Raw genomic sequence first — 23,397 nt, forward strand, 5'->3', positions numbered from 1 at the left:
TGGTTTGTACGGTACACTGTGAACCCTTTCTTTGTTTTTAACTGAGATGTGGCCTACACATGCAGGCAAATGAAGTGTTGCATACCTAGAGGTGGGTCGAATGGAATGTACCAAGTGGCAGGCTGCAGTGCTCCTCAACCATGTCCCAGGGGTTGTTGGATTAGAATACCCATGTAGGCCACATTCACACCATCCATTGAAAGCATCATGATAGCACTTTAAACTGTCATGGCTTCCCCCAAAGAATTCTGGGAGTTGTAGTTTGTTATGAGACCCAATAGTTGTTAGGGGACCATTTCCCCTCACAAAGCTACAGTTCCAGAGTTCCATGGGAAGATGAATTGACCATTAAAACACTCTGGAAATTGTAGCTCTGGGAGGTAAATAGGGTTCTCCTAACAACTATCAGCACGATGAAGTTTCCAGAATTCTTTGAGGGAAGCTGTGGCTATTTAAAGTGATAGTGTGATATTTTAATTTATATGGATGGTGTGGATGTGACCATAGTCCAAGAACATCTGGTGGACCCAGGATTTAAGAGCACTGGAATATTTTTCAAGGCAGGAATGTTGTTATCATCAGCTGGAGCACCAGTGTAACTGATAGACCCTCCTTCATCCATTGAACTCAGGTTGGTATGTTTGGGTGTCAGGTATCACACTTAATCCTTATAACAGCTGTATAAAACAGGTTAACTTCGGACAGTGACTGGACCAAGGTTACCCTGATCAGAATTGTGGAGCCATATATAACCAGCCCAAGCCCAACATACTACTATGCTACCCTCTGCCAGCTGGTTCTATTAGATGGGGTATTGTGCCATGTACTGTGTATAAGCATATATGTACAGTGGTACCTCGGGTTACATACACTTCAGGTTACATACGCTTCAGGTTACAGACTCTGCTAACCCAGAAATAGTACCTCAGGTTAAGAACTTTGCTTCAGGATGAGAACAGAAATCTTGCTCTGGCAGTGGTACCTCAGGTTAAGTACTTAATTCGTTCTGGATGTCCATACTTAACCTGAAACTGCTCTTAACCTGAAGCACCACTTTAGCTAATGGGGCCTCCAGATGCCGTCGTACTGCCAGAGCATGATTTCTGTTCCCATCCTGAAGCAAAGTTCTTAACCTGAAGCACTATTTATGGGTTAGCGGAATCTGTAACCTGAAGCGTATGTAACCTGAGGTACCACTGTATAGTATATTTGGGGTATATCAACTAGGGCCACACATAAGCCCCCTATCTGCCCCATGGCTCTGATTTGTGCCCCACCCCCAAAATCAGGCTAATCACTTTGGGTTGACCACTCACCCTTGATCCATCCCTGTACAAATTTTTTTGTTTGGGGTGGGGTACAGGGTGAAGGATTTTTAAAGCCCTATTTTCAACATATGGATGGGAGGGGGCAGGGAAAGAGGAGCCATTGTGTCTCTTTCTCCCCACTCCCAACTATGAGCTGGTGGGTTTGAATCTGAGGGGTGCTTGCTCCTTCGCAGGGAGCCACTTCTGAAAGAGCTGCAACCAGCACCATGCAGGATCGAATCCTTACCTCACAAAGCTGATAAATGGGAGGACTGGATCCTGTATGGTGCTGGTTGCTCCTCCTGAAGGGTGCCCTACAAAGGAGCCGTACTCCTCTGGATCAAACCCACCTGCTGCCAGTTAGGAGGGGGCTGCTGCTCCTTTGATAGCTGTCTTCCTGCCCACTCCCCAGACTCTGTTTTTATTATGTAACAGCACTGGCTTCGCCTTTGAAGTCAAGAGTCCCCTTAAAGGTCACAGGATTTTAATTGCGGCCTTGCTGTAAATAGTGAAATTGTTGAAGGCAGCCTTTGTTTCTGAAGAGTGTCCTCTATACATGGAACACTCTTTTGAAACAAGACAGTCAAACATAGATCTCATCTGTTATTCATTCTTTGCACAAAAGGATTTTTTCCTTCCCCCTCTTCTTCCCTATTTGCAAATGAAGGGGGGTGGGGATGAAAAGAAATGTAAGAGTACAAAAAAGAAAAGAAAAATAAATTAGCAAGGGCACAGCATATTATGAAGTCGTTTAAAGACTTTTTAAGGAATATGGTGCTTTGTCCAAATCTGCGCTTTGCAGCACAGAGTGTCCAGAAGTACAAAAAGGACTTCTTTCCATGCCAGCACAAAGTGTTTGACATGTCTAATCTCATTTTATCCTTCCAATAACCCATTTACACTGAGCTCTGGTCTATACCTTCATCAGCATGGTGGTGGTGATAGAATGGACTGCATCAATTCAAACTCCAGTTGGGAGGTCATGTTTTTTCAGGCCTTCCCAAATGTGAAAAATCCCCTACAAGCAGACAACTAGCACAATGGTGCAAGGTCTTGACTAGAACCTCTTTCTGTGACGTCTTCCCCTCTCCCATGAAAGAAGGAAGGAGAACTTATGGCCATCTAGATAGTGTTGGTCTTCATCACTGGTCTTCAATAGTTGGGTTGGGACCAACTAGTAGGTTGCAGCCTGATCCATAATGGGAGCACTATCACCATGCAAATATATGGTAAAAGATTAAGAAATGGGTCTCCAAATGCATGTTTGAGTTAATAGTGGGACCTGGGTCTGAAAAGGTTGAAGATAGCTGGACTACACAACCTATCATCCCTGACCGTTGGCTTTACTTACTGGATCTGATGGGAGCATACAAGTTTCCCATCTGTGTTTAAGAGGCACCTGCCCGATTGCTGCTGAAACAGAAGTGGCATACAGTAGACACTTCATCTGAGTCAGTAAGGTAATCAATTTTGCTTTTCCTGCCTTTTAGGGCACAGAAGGCCATCCCGTTTGAGTAGTGCCTTGGAATAGGAGAATCTGTCAATTTCAGTTTCTCTTGGTTTCTCGTTTCTTCAGTCTTAAATTCAGTTTTCAACATTTCCACATCCGTTTGCTATAAAACTTGACTGTTTCAAGTGGAATGATATTGCAATCTGCACTAGGTGGGTCTTCCTTTGTGCTTGATCCAGAATCTGCAGTTGGTGCAGAATGCTGCACCATGATTGCTGTGTCAGCATATAACACCTGTGCTCAGAGATCTGCAATGGTTGCTGATTCACTACCGGGTCAGGTTCAAGGTGTTACTTGGGACCAGGTTACCTATCCCCTCACCCTGTATATTAATACTTGCCTGCTTCAATCTGCAGAACTGGCACTGTTACAGGTGCCACAAAATACCCATTTTGCATTTATAAGATACTGATCTTTTAGTGTGGCAGAACCCACACTTCGGAATTCCCAACCTATTGACTCTTTTTGGCACCTATGAAAAAACTTATTCTTTGGACAAAACTTCCCAGAGATGTGAAATGTTGGTGTGCGTTTAAATCTGCTTATCACTGGTTTTAAGTTTTTTGAATATTTTAAATAGTTGTTGTTAAGTGTTTGCACCAATAATGTGATAGTTTTATTCTTTTTGTGAACCATTTTGAGTTTTTTTTTTAAAAACCCAACAACAACAAAGACAAATGCTGTATAATTTTTAATGAAATGAACAGATGTAAATGTCTATTACAGGTGGGGGCCTGATATGCTGACAAAATTCATGAGCAGGTTTATTTATTTTTTAATAACAGTTTACAGAAATGTGGCAGACACTGTCACTATCACCAGTGGGAGAGCATGGATGAACGAGCATGCGGTGACTGCATGAAGGAGAAATGGATGGGACCCATGCCAGGAAATGGACCTTTGTGGATGCCCAAACTTCTGGTGCTGGGCCTGGCTATTAGAAAGGGGATTTCCTGCTTGGCCATGGGAAGAGCAAAGGAGTAAATGGGGGAAAAAATGAGTTATAATGGAATGGTGGGTGAATGTACAGAACAATTTAAAAGCATGGAAATCCATAACAAAGCAATTCCTACCGTCAGCAGCTAGCAGATGAGGCTTAACTCTGTGCTGTGACATGAAGTAGTAAAAGGAACTGATCCCTCTGCAAAATTAAAATAGGGACCCTGTTTATCAACCCCCAAGGCATGTAGAAATAAGGTGTATATATTTAATGCATGAAGTATATGCAATCAGTGCTGCAGGTGATGAATAGGTGGGGGAGATGGAGTCTGAAAAAGCATTGTATGGTTTTGTTTTGTTTAATTTTCTTATCACTGGTGATTCCTAACTGTGGTAGCCAATTATGGTCTAGCAGTTGTTGTCTTTTTTTCTTTTTCCAATTTCCTGTTGCAGGTTTGAACAGGAGTGGAGCATGTGCTTGGCATGCAGAAGGTCACAGGTTCAATCCTCAACATCTCTAGGTGGAATGGGGAAAGACTTCTGCCTGAAACCTTAGATGCTAGTCAGTGGTCACAATATTGAGCTAGAGGGACCCATGGTCTGACTTGGTATAAGGCAGCTTCCTGATGTTCTGTGGGGCAGGGAAGAACCCCCAGATTCTTAAATTTAGTGATATAATTTAGCTAATATTTGGAATAGTATGAGGAGTTAAATACAGCAAAGGAAGCATTAAAATGCAGGCTATACCAGTTTTCCTGTTCAGGAGATCAGCTGACAGAGGTGCCATTCAGAAACAAATTGAAACAAAGAGAGCAAAGTGTTGCACCAGTATGAGCGATTGATAATGTAAATACTGTCCCTCCCCTGGCTCTGAGTAGTGGATGGAGACAGGAGAATTGGGAGACGAAGGTTGCCAGGGTTATAGGGTGTCAGGCTTCGGGGACTCAGCTTCTTTCCCCAATTTGGCTGTAGACAAAGCAGGAGAAAGCAAAAAGAGTCGCTTACCATTTAAAGAGTCTTTAATGACCACAGCAAAAGAACAAAGCAGCCATTCTTGGAATGAAGGTGTTCCCAATTAAGGTTTTCCCCTGCTCCCCCCCCATGTCACTTCCGCTTCTTGCAACCTGATCTTGTAACCACTGTGCTTTTTGTGTAGCCACCTTATCTGCTCTACATGAACTTGGACTGATAGGCTTTGCTGTTCGCCCCCCAGTTCGTCCCAACTTTTGTCTTTAGAACTATGCCCCTCTGCAAACCACTGTTCCAAATCTATAGTCCTCGACTGCTCCTGGGCAGCTTCAGGATCCTGGTCAGGAGCAGGGGGAGGGGGAGGCTCCCACCATGCCTCATCAGAGCAGTACTCCTCAGCCTGGTCTCTGACATAGGGGATGTGATATCACCGCATGAAAAAAGTGTCCTTTTGCAGGAGGATTTTTGAAAAGGATGAGAAGGAAGTGGGGTCAGAACTCCATGTGGGCTGGATGGGAGCATCTGTACCCAAAGACCAGGGAGCATGGCTGGCATCTGCTCTGGACCCAAGCTTCCTGAAACTAAGTGAGAAGCAACAAGAGACACTCTTGGGGTGTAATGCTCTGCACTCCCTCCATCAAGGCTAAGGTGTATATATGTGTAAATAAAACCATATATCTTAAGACTTAAAGACACTGCAGCCTCTGCTGTGCCTTGATTTTCCAATGGAAAAACATCCCAGGGTGAGCTCCTGGAGCTCCCTGGGATCTTGCTACCACAGAGATAGGGGGTGGCACATAACACTATGTTCCTGCAGAGTTAGGCTACCATCGTGGCTGTACTGCTCATGAGAACCATCAGTATTTCTCAACCTTCCCCCCACCCCCAGTCATGAACCACAAGAGTAAGAAGCAGGTAAAGTCTGAGGCAGAATTGCTTCTGAAAACTAGTTGCTGTCAACCACTCTTGGACTAGATGGGCCATTGGCCCGAACCAGCAGGTTCTTCTCATGTACCTCTCCAGATATTGCTGGACTCCAATGCTGTGTTGGTTGGGCATGATGGGAGTTGGATTCCAACAACATCTGGAAGGCCCTGGGCTCCACATCCCTGTGGTGAATCAAAGAAAGGCAAGATTAAAATTACTTAGTTTTCTTATCTGGGCACTGAAAAAAAACAACAGGAAGAAGAAGCATACAGAGATGTTTTTAAATTATAGGGACATTGTGAATATCTGTGATTTTCATCTCCTGAAGTGAAAATCACATTTTTGCAGTTTTTGATAAGTGTTCTAAATAAAGCAATTGGTTTCAAACAGTTGATGCAGGTCTTCGAAAACAGGAGCAACCGCATGGCAACCTGTTGCATGATAAAGTCAATTACATAGAATGGGGAAGGAAAACTTATCTGATGCACGGTACTTATTTATTGCATTTATATCCCACCTTTTTCTCCAGGGAGCTCAGGTTGGTGTACATGGTTTTCTTCCTGCTCATTTAATTCCCATAACAAATGGGCGAGGCTTTCTCCACTTTCCCTGGCTAGATGTCAGCCCATCCTAGGACAGCGAGCAATAGGCCAAGGGGAGCTCTGTATGACAGTTTTGACTTATGGTGAAAGCTAGAGACACAGAGGCAAGATCTGCTGGAGTGTTAATGCTGTGAGCTCCTCCATTCTAGTCTCAGGTTGTATATGCGTGTAAATAAAACCAGATATCCTAAAGATACCACAGAGTTTCTGCTCACCTTCATTCCAAGGAAACTGAACCCTGGATAGGCACAGGAATCCCTGGAGTTTCTTACCACTCAGAGATCGGGGTGTGTGCAACAATACTTTTATAAAATTATAAGTAAAACAAGGCAGCTTCCTGTGTTCCTGTACCACTTGCTTCTTTATACATCTGCCTGGAATTTGTGGTCATTGAGGGATACCAACCCTCTCTGAGATGACAATATATGAAATAATTATGAGATCTAAGACCAGCATGCAAAATAAGGGTGACATCCAATTGTGGCCTTCTGCTTGAGGAATGAGGCTTATGTTTCCTCTCCCCTGCCTACACCTCCCCTGTACACCCTCCAAATATGCTTTGGGAGACCCTCTGGAGTAGATGGGGGCTAGCATATTGCATGAGCTGAAGTCCACTTGTGCCATACTCGATATCACTGTTAAACTTTGGATCACAAAACCCTTGCAATAATTCCATATCCACTTCATTGAGGAGACAAGGAAGAGAAAAAAATAGGGAAAGTTTTTTGCAGTGCTATCGCATTTTCACCTGTGGAAATCAGCCTGCTTGAAAGGTTAATTGGATACACCACTCCTTTTTTTTGTAGGATCAGAAACTCGCTCCCATTCAACATGGGCGAACTATGTTACACCCACCAAACTTTGTGTAAACTCACTCATTCTGGCAAGTGAAATATGGCATCACTTCTTTTCTTTTTTTATTAGAAAGGCACTGTGAGATGCTTCACAGTTCAAAGACTTCTGCTTTTCTGGCCAGACTATTCCAGTTCTGATGGCAAGCCTCCCAGACCAATTAGAAGATTGCAGGTGCACCAACTTTATTATCAACAGTTTCACTGTGTACTGACAACATTATACAGGGGAGTATCTTGGAGTAAGCCCTTTTAGAAAGATGGCTTTGCTGTCTAAGGCTGTGAAAAGAAGGTTAGGTCTCTCACAGTGATTGGTCACAAATTCCAAATTGAACCTCATGTAGAAAGACACTGTATACCTCTGCATACCAAACATGGTGGAGGAACTCTAGTGAAATGCCATAATCTTCTGGCCCTGCTGGTGGACCTCTAGAGGAGGAATGGCTGGGAAGACGCAGGAGTCAACCTAGGAATTCTCCCATGGGAAATGGTGAGCCTGGATCTGATTCTGCCTGGAGGTGGTTGCACAGAGGTGATCGTGAAACAGGACCCAGCAGGATCGAGCCCTCCTACTCTCTGCAGGGAAGCAGAAGGGGATGCAGCATCTCCTTCCCCCCAGCCCTGTTCAAGCAATATATTTTAATTAGGGCTTTAAAAACACTAATTAAACATGACCCCCACCTAGCCCAAATTGATTTGGGGCCAAATTGCAAGTTGGGTCTTCCTTGGGTTGGACTGTTGGGGTGATGTCAGGGAACTGCCATCAGAACAGGGGCGGGAAACAGAGGGGCAGTTGTGTTACAGGGAGCCTCCGAAAATCTTGCGAAGCAGTTCTTCATCCGGTGATGAGGAAAACCCCACCTCTAGTGGGGAAGAGGTGAAAGGACCAGAGGATGCTGGTAGGAGCCTCAACACCGCTCCTGGCAAAGCTGGCCAGGAGGGAAGCACGCCCCTTCTGTTGCCCACCCTGCGCAGAAGTTTAAAGCACAAAGAGGGAAAGGAAACGCTGGGCGTAAGGAGACTCTTATGTTGGGGGAGGTCCAGGAAACAAGCACTCCCGGATTCTGCTAGCGATTGAGGTAGACATGAACTTTGGGTTCTGCAACTGTAAATAGTTTTGCACCTAAATAAAACCTGTAAAAGACTGGTCGGAGTCCTGCCTGGTTACTCGTAAGCAACCACCGTTGCCATCTGACAGGTGAGGTAACTCTCCCCACACAAAAGAAGGTAAGGATGAAGGAGATGGTGAGCAGGTAATGGAAAGGTCATGACCTTCTGGCACAGGCAGAATCTTCCCGGAGCAGCACCAGAGGTTAATAAGACCTGAGATTATGGAGCGAGGTGAGTGTTTCACATAAGCAGATTTATGTAGGCATTATAGAAGGGGAAGTTTTGTTGACCATCTCTGGGACACACTCATCTTTTCCTTTACCCTGAAGTCACTGTGAATACAATGAAACACTTTAATGAAAGCAGCAATAAAGCTGACAGTTTTATTTAGAAGAACATAATAAACCGTACAAAACATTTGAGTTGAAATGCAAGAGCACTCCCAGTACCCTGATAAAGGTTTTTTTTATGAAACACAGCAAAATGGGTTTATTTTAAAAAGTCCCCCCCCAACAAACCCCAAAGTCTTCAAATGTGTTCATGTTAGTTAACGTAATGCTGTCCTGCTGTGTTTGACTCCCTTAACTTCTTCGTTTTAACTTGTTGCAGGTGAAACAGGTGCAAAACAGAAAGTGGTATTCAAGCCCTTGATGACATGCTCAGTGGGACATCTGAGGTGCGCACAGATGTGCAAGTGGGAGAGAAGGTCAGATCTGTCACTTTCAGTTTCATAGAATTGTAGAGTTTGGAGGGAACCACAAAGTCTAGTCCAACCCCCTGAATGCAGGAACCGCAGTTGAAGAATCCCTGACTGATGACCATCCAATCTCTGTTTAAAACCTCCAGTGAGAGGCACTCCACCACCTTCCGAGATAGTCCCTTCTACTGTCAAGCAGCTCTTACCAACAGAAAGTTCTTCCTAATGTTGACTTGCAAACTGAATTGAATGGCTCAGGTCCTTCCTGAGCCATTTCTCCTGCAGCAGAAAACAAGCTTGCTCCATCTTCCATGTGGCAATTCCAAGTTGGCAGTTCTCTCCTGTTTTGCCCCATCCCTATCCAAACACAGAATATAAGGGACTAGCCTGATTCCTTTCCTTATGTAATGATTAGGTGGTGCCACATGAACAAACAGATCAATTTTGTCCTTTTACGCAATCCCAGTTGGTAACGCCTATTCTATCACAGACAGACACTATTTAATACTGACTTGTAGCAAAAGATTAAAAATGAGAATAACAGGCGTGGAAGGATCAATCTTTCTCCCACAGTCATGTTTGGCTCCATTGCCACTTAACGAGCATTAAAGTAACTACATTATCATAGCTAACGATTCAGCGGGACCAATCATGGCGTTCCTGTAATGCCTTCAGCTGTTTCTTCAGAGCTACTAACGAAAGAATGCTTTTGAGTTGACGACAATGTGATTGGTGAATGTCAGGCTGGGAGAATACTTGACAGCTCAGCCAAAACATCTGGGGATGAAATGCGTTTTGTCAATGAGCTAAACCCCTTGTGTTGAGAAAATGCGTTTTCTCTCTCTCCACACCCTCCCCCCTTGACTCTGATTCAGTCTATCAACAAAATGCTTTTCATCATAAACATCAAAGCCATTCCATCTGCAAATTTCTTCCTTCCTTCCTTTTTAAAAAGAATCCCTTAATCTGTTCTGTTGACAAAAAAATTCTGTCAACTGCCTTAAACCATTGTATTAATAAATTTCGTTTTGTCAATCATGATTTATTCTTCTGGCATAATGGCTGCTGTAATACCTTGGCCCATTCTGTGGAAAGAATGCACAATTCAAAGCCTTGGTTTAATGTATGGTGCTTCTTTTTAGAGGCAAGTGGGAAGGAGAGTCAAAAGCAAGGGAGGGAGGAGAAAGTTGTGCCAGAGTTGCTAATTCAGTGCATGTAGCCCATGTATGTGTTTTTAAATAAATCCATTTTAATTCAATATTTCCCCCCACCCTGCTGAATAATGCAAGACTAGGTCTCTCTCCAGACACACACACACACACACACACACACACACCCACACACCCACACCCAGAGAGAGAGAGAGAGAGAGAGAGAGAGAGAGAGAGAGAGAGAGATCTATATATCTCTACAGCACCTTGTCTACTCATCATTGCTATTCAGCATCACAGCAGGCAGGAGCGGATCTCCAAAGGGCATCAATCTGACAGGCTTCTAGGTGTTGATATACTGATATTCCATGTAATTTCATTGCTCATAATGAATTCATATCTGAAAGCAAACTGGATGTCACATTGATGCTGATAACATTCGGTGTTCATTTAGTATTAACTAATATGCCACCGTTGCACAGACTTTGCAGCAAACCTGCTTCTCGAAGAACACCTTGTGAAAAACAAAGTATCGTTTAGGAATTAAAGCTGGCATGGGGTTTGGGGTTTGGGTAGAGAAGCGTGCTTGAGAAAACCAGGCTCCAGAGGGAGATGCTGTTCACAAGGCAAAAAGTTCAGCCTGGTAAGGCTCTAAATGGGAGAGACATGATGAACTGGAGTAGCACTTGATTAGGGGCCAAGGTAGAAGCACTGCTTGATGTCTAGTTTGTTCTTCTGTATCTGATCTTTGTTTCACAAATATTTACTTTTTATTTACTTACCAATTCATTTGTTCAAATTCTATTCCCTCCTGCCCCCCACCCAGGGTGGTACTTTCTGCGAGTGAGTGGTGTATTTTTCTTGCATCCAACAACATCTGGAAAGCCAAAGGTTCCTCAGTCATCCTTGTGCAGGGTGGGCAATGAAGGAGCCCCATGCTCACTGGCAGAACGAGCTAGTGCGGTGTAGTGGTTGAGAGTGGTAGTCTCGTAATCTGGTGAACCAGGTTCGTGTCTCCGCTCCTCCACCTGCAGCTGCTGGGTGACCTTGGGCCAGTCACACTTCTTTGAAGTCTCTCAGCCTCACTCACCTCACAGAGTGTTTGTTGTGGGGGAGGAAGGGAAAGGAGAATGTTAGCCGCTTTGAGACTCCTTCGGGTAGTGATAATGCGGGATATCAAATCCAAACTCTTCTTCTATAGGTTCCTTTTTACAGGATTTATTTATTTATTGCATTTATCTCCTACCCCTTTCCTCTGAGGAGCTCAAGGCAGCGTATGTGGTTATCTCATTCCTCATTCAATCCACACAAAAACCCTCTCAGGTGGGTTAAGCTGAGAGGCAGTGACTGGCCCCAGGACACCAAGGGAACCCTGGTCTCTCAGGTCCCAGGCCGTCTACTACACCACTACACCATTTTGGCCCTCTGGTGGGTATAGAAGATGTATGAAAAATGTGTGCTGTGGTACTGCAGTTTGCTCCTCCCTCGTTACATGTCAAAGCCAGCTTGAATGCAGCTCCACATCAAAGTATCTGGTGTAGAATTGCTTCTGGGCAATCTCTTTCCATGCATGAATGTAGGGTCGGTGCAGCCGTTAAGCAGAATTACGCCATGGCTTCAGGTGCAAAAGTTGTGTAGCTTTTCCTAATTATAACGCTCACACTTCTGTGCCATTTTTAATGTTCCTTTCATGCTGCAGCATTTTAGAGTTGTTGCTTTCTGACCAAGAGACTGGCACATTGCACAAAATTTCATTCCCGCCAGTGAGTGTGGTGTGGCACAACAAGGAATGTCATTGAACAATGTCACTACTCTCCTGCCCTTTCCGTACTTTCCTGCTTCCGTTCCCACATAATTCACCTATGAAAATAGGAGGAGAGAACTGTGTGCCGCTGTACCACCCCAAATTTTGTCACTGTACTCCCTACGCTTTCCAGGAGGCTGAGAAAGGATTTTCTTTTCTGCAATCAAACAACACAGAAATGAGCACCAGACATGCACTATATTCCATTAGTTTTCCAGAAATAGCATTTGTGGCATGTGAAAGCTCAAATATAATGTGGAAATGAACAGTTTGGGAAACAACAGGGAAATGGAATAAACTGTCATGTGAATGCAGCCGCTGTATAAATGTTAATTGGTAATAGCAATTACAGCACATAGCCAGGGAAGCAACATGTTGTTTGTCATCTCAGACAAATAACACGAGCCATTATTTCCATTAACTTATACAGTGTGTCCACTCTATAATCTACTATTCCAACTTAGCACGGACCTATCTGGAAAGTGGGGTGGGTCGGAAATGGAGTCGAGTCCTTTTTAAAAAACAAAACAAAACCCCTTTCATTTAGTTTATCTATCACAGCAAGTTTCTGCATTTTCATTGCTTTTGCTAGGTGAGATCCACCCCACCTTTTCAAGCAGTTGCTAGGACGACATAATCAGTTTTGTGTACTGGAGCTGGTACAGGTTGCCTCCATTAGCCTTCAGAAACTCTCGCCAAAATAATCAATAGTGACTGTATTGAATATCTTGTAATTTTTTAAAAAATTACATCTACAGTGAAAAACCATTTTATTTTCAGGGTATGTGTTTGCAATCAGCATGGTTCAATATTGATTTTTATTTCAGCTATGCAGTTTTCTGATATCTACTCAAGCTTGGATATTAGCCTGGTATTCCTGCAGAAAACTAGGCAAGGCTGTCACAGAATCAATGCAAGCAACATCTTTTTCTTTTTAAGAGTGACTTCTCATTAAAAGAAAACAAAATGCTAATTTGGGGAGGCTCCAAAAACAGAGATGAGAAAACCGATTTAGCCATTATGTGAGGAGGGACTCACATGTCAGATTCCCAGCAAACTGGAAGAGGTTGGGCAGGGCAGCCCCACTGGAGAAGGATGGATTCTCAACCAGTCAAAGGATAAAGGCATGGTGGGCAGCACATTTAGAGAAGGATTCTAAGTAGGGAGGGAGAATTACATCTCTGAATACTACTTGCTAGGAATCGTAAGTGGACAGAGTGCTGTTGTGCTCATGTCCTGCTTAGAGGTTTCCCCACAGGCCTCTGGTTGGCCACTGTGAGAACAGAATGCTGGACTAGATGGGCCATTGGCCTGATCCAGCAAAAATTCACCTGCAAAAATGTGTGCTTTTATCAAAACTGCATAGAAGAATGCATTTATTAGGATATACTTGCACTAAAATGCTGGCAAATTCTCACGAGGATTTCAAAAATATATATTGCAAATGGTAGAAATGTGGAGAACTCAGTTGAGGATTGGAAAAAGGAAATCAGAAACCCCAAATGGACAGACTTGTTTCTCTCTGCTTAGCTTCTGCCACTTCTTCACCACACTATTGAAATGCAAGAGAAGAGTCATCCACAAACATTCCACAGGCTGGTAGATGCTGCATGCAACCCTCGCCACCTACCAACTTGTTGATGGTCAACTTTTGAAGCAGAGGAGTTTTACTTACATTCAGGTGAATGAGAGTGGAATCCTCAGCATGTTTGGGGACCTTGAATTGTCCATTTCAGTTTTTACCAGTTTCTCATTTTTCCATTCAGTGCTGTTCTCCACGCTTCCACATCAGTTGGCAGTTTTGTTTTTAATCCTCATGAAAATTCAGCAGCAAAATTCTCTTAATATGGACATTTTTTGTATATAATTTGTCCTGGCACACACAGTTTTGCAACACAGGTTCCCCTAATATGATGTCTTTTAGCATGTTATTTTCACTAATATATACCTTCTATGCACACTTAACCCTCATATTTTTGTAGCCATCGTATGGCTAGAAAATAGAACTGCAAGATTCTGAGAAGTGCAAATTGCTAAGGATGGATTTTTATTTTTTTTGCTTCACATATTGTTTTGGAAAATGCAAATGAGGCAGGTTAGCTATGATCTAAAGTGTTGTATATGAATTTTCTGTTCATGCACCACAGCTTTCCCATCTCCTTTGCACTGCAGTCCCTTGTTCCACTCCTAATAGTCAGCAAAACTTCTAGAATGGCATGCAATGCAGTTTAGAAGTGGAGAATCAGTAATCCACCCATTCTTTCCACTTGTATGAAGGACTTTTTGGATCCTGACCCTTTACCGTTATGATCAAACATATGTAATCTGCATTGTGGGGCATCGGTATGTTTGCTACCAACTGCAACAGCAGTATTATACCTAAGCATTTTTAAAAGAAAACATTTTTGAGTTGGCGTTCCGTTGAGAGTGCCAAATCTGGCATGAAATTGAATCCAATTCAGGTTCATCATGAATTGCAAAGGAAGGTATACCCACTAAAGTCCTATCAATTTTGTTATGGACTTGCAGGGATGGCCATCTTGAAAGCCCAAAAGTAACAAATCTGTCTGTGACTGAGTGGTCATGTATGCCCCAGTGAGCAGACTTTAAAGAGAAGACCCAAAAGCCAGTGGCGATCAGATATACTCCATTAGAAAATCATTCAATTTCCCTTCATGGTCTGAAGATTTTGTATCTTAGGGGGCTTTGCTCCCCAGTCAATAGCTGTGTTCCTGATAAAGTAAGGGCCTTGGTTTCATAGCTGAAAGATTCTGCAAGTCATATCTTTAACTGCCAAATACTACTTGCTCATGAGGAATGCCTGATACCTCCAATGAGGGAACCAAAGAATACATGGAAAGATTTATTTTCAAGAGAAATTTCTCAAATGCAAGGTCTTCTAGGAGCTGAGAGGTATACAAACATGCTACAAAGGCCAGAGAAAAGACATGCATTCATGCATTGCTCCTTAACATTCCAGTGAAATCTTTTATGCCCAAGAGTTTCATTTCCTTATGGGCATCCATTACTCCAGCCACTTGCCTCTGGCCCCACCACCACCAGCATGTTGGAGCCACTGAGGATTGGCTCCTAGAGTTACTAAGGAGAAGGCATACAGAAAGAACACTGAAGAGGAGTTGTTTTGTATGCTCCAAAGCTAGGCATTTAGGAATGCTGAAAACACAAGGCACTTCAGTTTCGGGACAATGGCGTGCAAGTTCTGTTATGTACAGTGGAACTGCAAGAAAAGGACAAGTTAAGTCATTCCCAAATAATTTACCAGAGCACTCTAAAGCATTTGTCCATGTACGTGCACAGAAAAATAGTAGGTTTCACTAAAGGAAACACATGGAGATCTGCACTGATCATTGTAATACATTCCTAATTATTATTAAGGTAAAAGGTAAAGGACCCCTGGATGGTTAAGTCCAGTCAAAGGCAACTATGGGGTTGTGGCTCTCATCTCACTTTCAGGCCAAGGGAGCCAGTGTTTATCCACAGACAGTTTTTGGGGTCATATGGCCAGCATTACTAAACCACTTCTGGCGCATGGAGAACCGTGACGAGTGCCAGAGTGCACAGAAATGCCATTTACCTTCCCACTACAGCGGTACCTATTTATCTACTTGCAGTGGCATGCTTTTGAACTGCTAGGTTGGCAGAAGCTGGGACAGAGCAAGTGATCAGCAAGTCCAAGATGCTCAGTGGTTTAGACCTTGATAAGGTTATTGTATATTCTCAGAAGGGGGCAGGGCTGTGAGGGGGAGTGGCTGTGAGGAGGCAGGGCTGTGAATATGTAAAATTTGCCAATACACGACTGCTCATTGGACACCTTCAAGAAGACACTGGATGCTCTAGTTTTGGATTTCCTGCTATGAAATGTCTCTGGCATAGAGGCAGCTTGTATTACAGAATCAGTCCTTGGAGTATTACATGAGCAGAGGAGTTGCATTGCTTCCCCTTATGTTTGGCCATGCAGGGATACAACCATTCATTTCATATGTATTTGTGCCAGCCATTTTACTTACCTTCTCCTCTGCTTTATTATGTACCACGGCTGACCCACTCACGAGGCAAGATGAGGTGACTACCTCAGATAGCAGGATCCAGGGGGCAGCAGATCCCGATGTAGATCTTTATTCCCCCCTTGTACCAGATGTAGATCTTTACTCACCCCCGTTCTTCCTTGGCGGGGAGTGGGACGCCATTTTGTGGTTCGCCTCAGGTACAAAAATTAGGGCTGCCATAATATTAAGACTTTCCTGGATGTTACCAGGATTTCAAAGGTGAAATTGACATCTGGGGGGGGGGATGGGGATTTCTGAAAGACAACACTATGTCCTGGATCTTAGACAAGTCAATCGAAACGTTGCATTTGGGGTTTGTCTAAAAAAAGCCGAATAACTTTGGAGTGTCCTGGTTTTTACTTTTTGAAATATGGCAACCCTAACCAAAATGCCTTGGGCCAGCCCTGTTATGTGCATTTTGCTATATAGCACCAAGCTTGGTTCAAACATACTATTACCATGCTGAGCCAGAGTGGTAATTTCTGAGAGGGTGGAAAGACATCCCTCATAAGATTTGTTCCTTACTTCTCCGATTGAAATAAGGGATGATAAATTGCCAGTTTCTTCTCTGAGCAAATGTCTTATTGGGTACAGCACGTTTTGTCTTAATAAAGACAATGCTCAATTTCTTTAAGCTCCTCTGATAGAAATACTATGCTCCACTGCACACCCAGTCCTGATGGGCCGTTGGCATTAAGATACTCTCTGTACTGCAGCGGAGCTAGTGATACAATCTCAATTTCCCCTCTGCTTTTCCTAGGCCATGAATTACTTCACTTGATACTTCTCCTTTTGCCATGTGATTCTTTGCTCTGAAAGCAGTGGAAACGTTTGGTGAAAACCTCAGATACTGTTCTCTGGGTTTCGTCCTTAATACTCTGTATAATCACATTTTCATTGCTGTAAAGATGGTCCCTGCACTGTAATTCCAAACCTCAAGGCTACTACTTACAGTGATCCTCCTCAGTTAGTGAGAAAATACAAACATCTGGGGTTGGCAAGATGGATGCATCATTTGCTGTTGATTCTGAATCTTTTTTTAAAAAAACAAATATTTCTTATGCTTTTTAGGGATAGTTGTTGGTGAGCTTCAGATACAGATTCCTCCACCCTGCCCTCTAAAGAATGCCTGCAAAACAAAGTCTCCAGGTGACCCTGCCTGGATCTTACCCAAATAAACTCTGTGACAAAGGTGTACTGATGCAAACTGCATTATAAACACTCCTTGATTCTGCTGATGGCAGTGGAACCACTCTGGGATAAACACTAGCATTAACTCCAAATGTCTCCAAAGAATTGTGAAAGTATTTCATCAAAAGATTTATCTCCGGGTTTCTAAGGCTGTGCAGTGACCCCTGGGTGGAAGGCCGGGTGTGATGGATACCCCTTCACCATATCTTTATCATTCCCATCTAACCATTTACAGACGGGGTGGGGTGGGGAAGAGAAATTAAAAGGTTGATACTTGTTAAAGGCTGACACTTTTGTCATTTCAAGGTCCCTCAGCACTGATGGAGATGGCAAAATATAATACATTGAATATTATATGTGCATAAATACTATATATACTGTGGCTGTGTGTGTGTATGTAATATCTATGCTCACCCACGCAATCTATCTAAAAATATGATGCTACATTATATTATATAAAAAAATCACTTTCTACTTTTCTGTGGAAGAGTGGAATAAACATGAGAAAGAGAGAGAGAGAGAGAGGGAGAGGGAGAAGTTTTGCAGCATTCAAAGTCAGGGACCCTCAAACTGCCCTGCAGCCCACAGAACCTGCAGCCTGGCAGCAGATGTAGCCACAGTGCAGTTGCATCCATTTCAAGTCAATGGAGCAGACTGGAACTTTAGTGGATGCATTCTGTGGTGGTGACAATACCTGTTTCTGCTAGCCATATGCATCCACCATAGCCCATTCAAGAACAAAGTAAGAGCTCGCTGGATCAGGCCAATAGCCTATCTAGTCCAATATTCTGTTCTCACTGTAGGTAAACAGATGCCTATGGGAAGCCCACAAGCAGAACTTGAGCACAACAACACTCTCCCCTCTTGTGATTCCCAGCAACTGGCATTCAAAGGCATACTGCCTCCAATATAGCACTGTGGCTAGTAGTCATGGGTGCCAACTCCCTGGTGCCCTGGGTGCCCAGGAACCCACAAAATTCCCCATGAAGGGGCCAGGCACCTAGAAATTTTGGTGCCAGGGCCATGCACGCTGCATGGCACCCACAGTCCCGGGCACCCTTGGTTGTGGGGTCAAGTTGGCACTCCTGCTAGTAGTCACTAACAGCTTTATCCTCCATAAATTTGTCTAATCCTCTTTTAGCGCCATCCCAATTGGTGGCCATCACTACCTCTTGTGGGAGTGAATTTCAGAGTTTAACTAGGCACTGTGTGAAGGTGTACTTTCTTCCCCAGGTAGGGGAAGGCTGGAGTTCAGTGCAGTGGCGTAGCGTGGGGGTGCAGGGGGGGGGCCAGCCGCACCGGGCGCAACATCTGGGGGTTAGGGTTAGGGGGCGCAAATCCACAGGTTAGGGGGTGCAAATCCATGGGTTAGGGGGCGCAAATTACTTGCCTTGCCCCGGGTGCTGACAACCCACGCTACGCCACTGGTTCAGTGATTACATATCTATATATACCTCAGGAAGTTACCACTTGGTAACTGCTCATCCCGAATGTTTCTGAAACTTTAGGAGAGATGGGAAAAGGCTTCAGGGAAATATGGTCACAGTCTGTTCATCTTTATTGTTTCAACAGGCTTTATTTGCAGAACAAAAGCCTAACAACTGTTGTTCTTTGTAGATTTCTCACTGAAGGATTGGTCCATCAAAACAATCTTGTCATTTGTAAGCTGTGGGATGGTCACAGACAACAAAATCCTGCCGTCTCTGCAGAATGATAATAACAAAGGCTACATCTGGCATAGTCTTACATTTATTCCAGAATTAACTATCCAAATTACTTCTAGGCAACTTATTGCAGACTGTAATTTATAGGTAAGCAAGAAGCATCAACATTTGTAATTGAGATGGTGCCTGTAATCCCAAATACATCACACTAGGTAATTGTCAGTTTTCTGTTGCTGAATTGATAGCATTATGTGGTGGCAAGTGGCTTACCCAGATAAAATGAAGAGGTGCCTTTTATCATTTCTGGTTGTGGATATTTCTCCCACCCCCACACCTCATCTCACCATATGTTTCCAGTTTTATGAAGCTACATAAATGGTTCTCCCCTTTTTGAATCTTAAGGGAGAGGTTTGCTTCTTGAGTGGTCAGCTACTGACCATGTCTCAACAGTATGAGGAACCACAGGAAGGTGCGGATTTGAACGTGTCTGTATGCAGTTTTGACAAATACATGCCTTTTTGCAAGGATTTTTTCAGAATATAATGCATTTTTGTATGTTATTTCCACTAATATACCCTCCCACCCCAGTATATGCATTTTTGTAAACATTCTGAGGTTGGTGAACTGTACCACAAAATTCAGACATGTGTGAATTTTGAAGGATGACTGTTCTTCTGTTCTCACTTTGTTTTAGAACTTGTGAATTTGAAAGATCAGGCTTTAAAAGCAGTCAGATTTGTCTCCTGTCCCTGTGCTACCTGATGCTTTTGTAACCGATAGACACCTGTATTGGACTATAGACCTACTGCATGGACTACAGACCTACTGCCACTCAGCTGAGACCTGGCCATGTTTCAAATATGTCCTCTTCCAAAGCTGACTCACACTTGTTTCTTCATCACTTATCAATGGGCCATCAAGAGGTGACTTGCATGTGTGAATGTTCCATCACAGATGACTTACCACAGAAAGAGCATAGGAACATAAGAAGAGCCTGCAGACAAAGGCAAAGCAACCTGCTCTGGTACCCGGAGTGGTGTGTGTCCCGGGGGGTGCCGCCGATAGGGGGCTGACATTTTGTCACCCTCCCTTTGGAATGGCACCCGGGGCGCCCCCTTGCCCCCACCTTGGAACGCCCCTGCCTGCAGACTCAGGCCAATGGCCTATCTAGTCCAGCATCCTGTTCTCACAATGGCTGACCAGATTCCTGTGGGAAATCTCAAGCAGGACCTGAGCACAAAAGCCCTCTCCCTTCCTGTGGTTTCCAGCAACTGGGATTCAGAAGCCTCTGTAGAGGCAGAGCATAAATTCATATTGCCTCATATCAGCTGAAATTCAATGTTTCAATGTCCCCCCCCCCCCACTGGAGCCCATAGACACATTCACTTTCAGTCAGAGAAATTTACACCAACTCTCAGTGAGCATAATGCGAAACCAACCCTCAGTGAGAATAATGCAGGAAGGAAGGATTCAGAATCCAAACGCTTTTTGTGAATGCTCCTTTAAGAGAAATAGCTCCCTTGTGTTCTCTCAGTCAAAAAGGCAGTCGGATTTGCTCATATTCTTCATGTGTTGAAGCAAGTTTTTGAACCACAAATTATGCATTCACTGTCAAGCAGATCGCACTTCTTGCAGGCTTTTTTCTTTAACTTAGCAAAAGTTTTTTGTTTTTTTTAATATTCAAATATTGTGAAAGGAATGTGGCAGCAATCAAGGTGAAAAAGCTCACACTCTGCTTTCATAAGTCACAGTGACACACATGCGCTTTTTGCTATCCAGATAATGTTACTGTATCACTTCATTACCCAATGGCACATTGGTAATAGTAGTCTCGGGGTTTCCCTCCCCCCACTTTGCATGCTTATTATTTCTGCTTAACAAAGGGAAACTTTGCATTTCACGAAGTTTCCCCATAATGAGAGAGTCAACATAAAGGACACATTGTGTTTGGGCTCTGGTCTGCTTCACTTATCAAATTCTCTCTGTGTTCCAGATAATTTTAACAAATGCACCAGTGTGTAACATGGAAAGAATTAAGCCTGCCTAATGCCTTTGACCCAGATATTGAGTTCCTATTGATAACAATGACAGTTCCATATGTGAAAGAAGCAAAAGAATATTAATAGATGGCAGCATTTGCCTGTCTTATTAGATGAGCCTGGGCTATGCTGGGTTTTGCAGCAGTGATTCAAATCTTTTTTTTTAAAAAAAGATATTTATTGAAGTTTTACAAAAACATAAGTTTACAAAATAAAAAAGGTCATATAAAAAGAAAAAGATACAAAAAAGAGAACATAGAAAAATACATGAAAAAGAAAAAAGAAGAATAAAAATACAAAATACAAAAGACAAATAGCTAAAAAAGAATTAAAAACAAATCCGTTTTTTGTAACTTTGAACTCATAAACTTATTTCCTTGGCCTCCTCACACCTCCCCTTTTTGTATTCCCATTTAAATAATCAAATCAGCAAATCCTACCCTCTTTTGTTTATCTTAACTCTGTATCTTAACATATTATAACTCTATATTTTCATCCATTATCAATTCATTTTTGCATATTCTTATTAACTTTGTTGCTAATGCCACTTATTTTCAATCCAACATCATTTTAACATTCATTAATTTTACAGTATTTCTGAAGATAGTCTTTAAATTTCTTCCAGTCTTCTTCCACAAACTCTTCTCCCAGGTCTCGGATTCTGCCAGTCATTTCCGCCAATTCCATATAATCCGTCACCTTCATCTGCCACTCTTCCAGGGTGGGTAACTCTTGTGTCTTCCAATACTTTGCAATAAGTATTCTTGCTGCTGTTGTTGCATACATAAAGAAAGTTCTATCCTTCTTTGGCACCAATTGGCCGACTATGCCCAGGAGACTTCCGGTCAGCGCCAGCGCTTAATGGCTTCTTCAGGCTTCTTCTGGTTTCTTCAGGAAGGTATATTTAAATACCTTTTTCATTTCATTATAGATCATCTCCCAGAAAGCCTTAATCTTTGGGCACGTCTACCAAAGGTGAAAGAATGTACCTTCATTTTCTTTGCATTTCCAACATTTATTATCGGGCAAATGATAAATTTTGCAAGCTTGACTGGTGTCATGTACCACCTGTACATCATTTTCATAATATTCTCTCTTAGGGCATTACATGCCGTAAATTTCATACCTGTGGTCCACAACTGTTCCCAGTCAGCAAACATAATGTTATAACCAATATCTTGTGCCCATTTAATCATTGCAGATTTATCCGTTTCATCCTGCGTATTCCATTTTAACAGCAAGTTATACATTCTTGAAAGTATCTTAGTTTTGGGATCTAACAGTTCTGTTTCCAATTTTGATTTTTCCATCTGGAAGCCAATTTTTTTATCCAAATTATAGGCCTCTCTTATTTGATAATAATGAAGCCAGTCTCGCACTTTATCTTTTAATTTCTCAAAACTCTGTAATTTCAGTTTGTCTCCTTCTTGTTCCAATATTTCCCAATATTTCGGCCATTTGACCTCCATATTGAGCTTTTTCTGAGCCTTTGCTTCCATTGGTGACAATCACCTTGGGGTTTTATTTTCCAGTAAATCTTTGTATCTTATCCAGACATTGAACAATGCTTTCCTGACAATATGGTTTTTAAATGCTTTATGTGCTTTAACCTTGTCGTACCACAAATATGCATGCCAACCAAAAATGTTGTTAAATCCTTCTAGGTCCAAAATGTCTGTGTTCTCAAGAAGCAGCCAGTCTTTCAACCAGCAGAATGCTGCTGATTCATAGTAAAGTTTAAGGTCTGGCAGGGCAAATCCACCTCTTTCCTTTGCGTCAGTTAATATTTTAAATTTTATTCTAGGCTTCTTGCCCTGCCAGACAAATCTGGAAATGTCTCTCTGCCACTTCTTGAAACAGTCCATCTTGTCCAATATTTGCAATGATTGAAACAAAAATAACATTTTTGGCAATACATTCATCTTTATAGCTGCAATTCGACCTAACAAGGAAAGCTTCAAATTTGACCATATTTCCAAGTCTTTTTTCACTTCTATCCAACATTTCTCATAGTTATCTTTAAATAAGTTTAAGTTCTTAGCAGTCACATTATTAACTATTAACTTAGCCTTTTGTTCTGAGTAAATTGCACTTATACCATTTTCAAACCCTTTCAAATCTAAGCTTAATGGAGCAATCCTATGCAAAAGAATCTGGTGTAAATAAGCTGGTGTGTGCTACATGTGCTAGCGTAGAGTTACACCAGACCCAAACCCTTTTCAGCAGTGGGGCTGCTCCTCTAAAATAGTGGTTTATGATGGGCTGTGAGGGTATGAAACCAAGCAGAATGACCTTGGGATCCAACTACAGTGGTACCTCGGGTTAAGAACTTAATTCATTCTGGAGGTCCATTCTTAACCTGAAACTGTTCTTAACCTGAGGTACCACTAATGGGGCTTCCCGCAGCCACTGCGCCGCCACTGCCGTGCAATTTCGGTTCTCATCCTGAAGCAAAGTTCTTAACCTGAGGTACTATTTCTGGGTTAGCGGAGTCTGTAACCTGAAGCCTCTGAAACCTGAAGCATCTGTAACCCGAGGTACCACTGTAAAGCTCTTTCTCTCTGGTCCT

General features: G+C 42.8%; 1 long non-coding RNA gene across 3 annotated transcripts; it reads left to right on the plus strand.

Moving 5' to 3' along the window:
• The first annotated feature begins 339 nt into the window (after nt 1-339).
• On the plus strand, nt 340-16,846 carry LOC310769675. Of its 3 annotated transcripts, none has more exons than XR_014551788.1 (4): nt 340-631; nt 7,179-7,280; nt 8,825-8,921; nt 16,695-16,846. It is a non-coding gene; the product is annotated as an uncharacterized lncRNA (long non-coding RNA). The 3 variants fall into 3 exon arrangements; XR_014551789.1 differs by lacking the exon at nt 16,695-16,846 and adding an exon at nt 10,279-10,425 and having other exon boundaries at nt 8,825-8,930; XR_014551790.1 differs by lacking the exon at nt 16,695-16,846 and having other exon boundaries at nt 8,825-9,341.
• The last annotated feature ends 6,551 nt before the right edge of the window (nt 16,847-23,397 follow it).

Source organism: Podarcis filfolensis (genome assembly GCF_964270895.1).
Source record: "Podarcis filfolensis genome assembly, chromosome: 8".
NCBI classification, from domain to species: domain Eukaryota; kingdom Metazoa; phylum Chordata; class Lepidosauria; order Squamata; family Lacertidae; genus Podarcis; species Podarcis filfolensis.